This window comes from Hemiscyllium ocellatum, chromosome 33 (genome assembly GCF_020745735.1).
Source record: "Hemiscyllium ocellatum isolate sHemOce1 chromosome 33, sHemOce1.pat.X.cur, whole genome shotgun sequence".
NCBI lineage: Eukaryota > Metazoa > Chordata > Chondrichthyes > Orectolobiformes > Hemiscylliidae > Hemiscyllium > Hemiscyllium ocellatum.
In genome coordinates, this window is record NC_083433.1 from 48392795 (window position 1) to 48397790 (window position 4996).

A 4996-nucleotide genomic window follows, 5' to 3' on the forward strand; every position below is an offset into this window, starting at 1 on the left:
GGCTGTATTGTTCTGGATGGTGTCAAGATTCTTCAGTGTCGTTGTGGCTGCTCTCATTCAGGCCATTTGGGAGCATTCCATTCACTCCTGACTTTTGCCTTGTCGAAGGTCGGCATGCTTTGGGAAGACAGAAGATGAGTTACTCGCGCAGTAATCCTTACCTCTGATCTGTTCTTATATTAATGTGGCGAGTCCAGTTGAGTTTCTGGTCAATGGTAACCCCAAGTGTAGTGTATTGATAATGGAGGGGGGGGGGGGGGGAATTTAGTGGCAAATATGCTGCTGAATACCAAGTGGTTATATTGTTTTTTACTGGTGATGGCCATTGTCTGGCATTTGTGTGGTGCGAGTGTTACTTGTCACTTGTCAGCCCAAGTCTGGGTATTGTCCAGACCTTGTTGCATTTTGGCATGGATTGCCTTCCATACCTGAGCATTTGCGAATGGTGCTGAACATTGTGCAGTCATTGTCAAACATCCCCACTTCTGACCTTATGATGGAGAGAAGGCCATTGATGAAGCAGCAGAAGAAGTTTGGACCTAGGTTTCATCCGGAGGGCCACTGAAGATGTTACCTAATATGGTGATGAAACGTCTGAAAATGAACATTCCAGGTTATGGAGCAAACCTACATCCACACTATCCTGAGGGACTACTGCAGAGATATTCTGGAACTGAATATCTCCAACAACAATGACCATTTTCCTATCTGTCAGGTCTGACTCCAATAATGAAGTACTTGCCGCATATCCTTTTTGCTTGGATTCCTTGATGCCACATTTGAAAGAATGCAGCCCTGCTTTCAAGGGCTGGAATTCAGTTCCATTTTCTATGCTTGAACAAAGGCTGTGATGAGGTCAGGAGCTGAGTGGTCCTGGTGGAACCCAAACTGAGTGTCACTGAGCAGGTTATTGTTGAGCAGGTACTGCTTGATAGCTCTGTTGATGAGGCCTTCCATCACGTAATTGATGATAGGGAGTAAACTGATGAGGCGGTATTTGGCTGGGTTGAATTTATCCTGCGTTTTATGTACAGAACATACTTGAGCAGATGTTTTTCCCCCATTGCTACACTCTCTATTGCACTAGGGTTAATCCTCTGGCTTGATGATAATGGTTGAGTGGGTTATATGCTGGGCCATGACATTGCAAATTGTGCTGGAGTATAGTTCTTCTGCTATTGATGGACTACAGCGTCTTATGGATGCTCAGTCTTGAGTCGCTAGATCTGTTGGATGTCTGTTCCATTTAGCAAGGTGATAGTGCCACACAACACAATAGAGGTTATTCTCGGTGTGACCGTGAGACTTTGTCTCCTCAACAACAGTGCAGTGGTCAGTTTTGCTGATGCTGTCATGGACAGATACATCTGCTGTTGGTAGTTTGGTTAGGATGACGTCAGGTATGATTTTTTCCCTCTCGTTCATTTCCTCATTACCTTCCACAGACCCAATCTAGTAGCTATGTCCTTTAGGACCCGACCAGCGTGATCAGTAGTACTGCTGCCAAACCACTCTTGGTGGTTGGCTTTGAAATTCCTCAGCCAGAATACACTTTGTGCCCTTTTCACAGTCAGTGCTTTCTCCAAGTTTTGTTCAACATGGAGGAGTACTGATTCAGTTGAGGAATGACGTTACATGGTAATCAGTAAGGCTGCTTTGCCCACGTTTAATCTAAAGCCATGGGACTTCATTGGGTCCGGAGTTAATTTTGGGGGCTCGCAGAGCAACTACCTTCAGAATGTATCGCCTCCTCTGCTGGATCTGTCCTGACCTTGGGCCAGGACGTATCCAGTGATGGTGATGGCGGTTTCTGGGGTATTTCTGTCAGTTATAATTTCTTGAGTATGACTATGTCAGGCTGTTGCTTGACTAGTCTGTAAGGCAGTTGTCCCAATATTGGCACTAGCCCTCAGATGTTAGTAAGGAGGACTTTGCAGGTTCGACAGTGATGTTACCAATTGACTTTTTTGGTGGTCAGATCGATAACCGTTGGTCCACCCGATTTCATTTCTTTGAGATTTTGTAGCGATTGGTATAACTGAATGACACGCTAGACCATTTCAGAGGGCAATTGAGAGTCATCACATTGCTTTGGATATGGAGTGAGGATGAAAGATTACTTCATTGGAGGATATTAATGAACCAATTGGGTTTTCCTTTCTGACAATCGGCAATGATTTCATTCTCATCAGTAGATTCCTAATTCCAGCTTTTTAAAAAAATATTCAATTGATTTTCCACCATCTGCAGTAGCGGGATTCGAACCTGGGTCCACAGAACAAGAGCTGATTTTCTGGATTGATAATCTAGCGAAAATACCATAACGCCTACTTGGAACAACATGTTGTACTCAGTTGCTATTTCTTGTGTTGCCCTGTTTTCCTTTCATTGCTTATGTTATTCTGGAATCTCATCCTTCATTAAATCCTGATTGAAATCCACACTCATGAACGTCTTCTGGACTGCTTGAATTTCATTCAATCTATTTTGTTTAGACAGACATTTCAAAGTAGCTGTACATCAGAGAAGAATAGGAAGAGATAATGGGTGATCGTGCACTGTACCTGTCACCAGAACAGCTTATCTGTCCAGGCACCTAAAGTATTTATTGTGGGTCAGAGAGCCGCCGAATTATGATAACACCGATGGAGGTCAGTCAACCCATTGTAGGGTCACAAGCTCTTCAACTGCACAATTAGAGCTAGAGCGAGTGTGTGGAGATAGATGGTGTGAGATAGAAATAAACAGAGAAAAACAAAGTGAAGGAAGATAAACTGAGAGAGGATAGAAAGGGGAGCGACTGACAGAGTGGGTGAGGAAGCGTTGTTAGATGAGAGTGAAGTCAGGCAGATCAGAAGACAGATCAGAGGGTAGCTAAATACAGACAGACAAAAATTGGAAGTATTATTTAGACATTCCTCTGAACTGCAAGCCTTTTGTCTGGGTGCCATACCCTGGGAGCGCTCTGCTGATACTGGCTGTCATCCCAGATCATTTCTTTCCAATAATATCACAGAGCTGGGTTACTGACAGCTGAACAAATCCCAATAGACCAGTAGACTAGTTCCATGGCGAAGGTGGATTTTTAAAATGAACTGTGCCATGAGCAGCAGGAAATGACAACCCCAACCAACACTCCCACTCCACCTCCAGATACTGTGTGAGAGACTGGGCCAGAGAATCTCAGTGAGGGGTATCACTGACTGAGGAGAAATCAGCATCTCTGCAGTGGATCAAATAATGGTTGATAAAGTTTGTACACCACTTTCCTCGTTTTCTAATCCACATTTCAATTTATATAGCTCCATATCAGGAGTGCATTTTAACAATCTTATCTCTTTGTACTTTGCATATTTTGGTCTGTATAGAAAATCATTTTGTCTCTATATTTTGTATTGCATAAATGCATTTCATTAATATTGTCCCTGCTAATTTCTCATTGTAGCTGTATCTGTGAATCATATTCTTCATATGAGTTATAAAGAGTACCATTCCAATACTTTTAACTAGGGAACATCATTGTATCACTTCCCAGTTTGAACAGCCCTGTCCCCAGTCCTCTCCATCTTCTGTCTTTTCTCCAATGTCATAATCACAATGTAATTGAGGTCAATAACTGACACGCCATCACAGTTCCTTAACATGGATAACATCAACACCGACGCTTGCCCTCTCTGACTCTGGAATAACAATCTGAATTGTATTTGTCACGTACAATTCTCTGTTAACATATGCAAGTCGTTTGATTGTCTAAGGCACATGTTGCCATCAGATCATGGACGGAAGATGTTCTTTCAATGTTTTACCGATTTTGCAAAATAACTGATCAGTAATTACAGGTTCGATTTCTCCATTCATGAGCAGAGAAGCATGTTTATGTTCTGTTAAACCTCTGGCATTGCCTCTATATTCAAGGCAGACTGCATGATTACACCAATCAATCTGCCATCTCCAATATTCCTTCCTTTAGTCACACTCACATCCAGAATGCATAAATGTTCATAATTATTTTGAAGTTTAGTAAAACAGTATCAAATTGAAAGAGGTTAGCTGGAGCTATTTGTTCAGCAATTGTGATTATGTGAGTTTCCATGGATCCTATGGCTCCCTAAAAAGTTTCCCTCTTCTATCATTGAGGGAATGCGTTCAATGTGTTATCCCATAGTATGAGCGGGAGCATTACCCACACCATTAACAGATATCAGTAGCTTCAGAGAGAGAGGGAGGAGAGATCAGAATCTGGGAACATTAGCCTGGAATGTTCCAACAATGGATCAGGATTTGAGAACATTCGACTGGAATGTTCCTGCAATGGACAGGAGTTTATCCTCGGATCTTTTCTGGCTTTCCCAGCCTTGGATATCATTAGCGTGACGGATTGAAGATGTACTGATAGTTAGTCAAGCTGGTTACTATCCTATCATTGCTATAGTTGGTGTTCCTGGTAAGTCACTCTATCTGCCTAGTGAATCCGTCTGAACTGAATTGATGTAAATTTTGGAAAGGTGCAAGTCAATGATTTCAGTTCTAATCAAAGATTTCATTCCTTACAAATGATAACTAAGAAATGATTATATACAAATTACGCACCAAAATGCGAGAATGAAACAAACTGTTCTCCTTGATTCATTTTCTCTTGCACAAATTTACAATTCCATATCCTCCCCACTCACAAATCATTTCCAGTACGACAATCATGACATCCTAATCTCCTCCTCAGCCTCAGTACAACTCCTGAATAAACCATCGTTTGAGCTTTTGCTAATCTACACATAAAATTGTTTCAAGTCCCTTCTTACCACGTGTCTATTACGAAATAATTGCAATTGTTACGCTGTTCTTGGCACAGAATTAGAAAGATGGGAAGACTGTGTATGGCAGTTACGTCATTGGCTCATAATCTAGAGCCATAAAATAATAATCTGTTGATATCAGCTTGGCTCTTGCCCAGTAGAGAAGGCCATTCTTCCCTGGTCAGGTCTCTGTGTGACTGCAA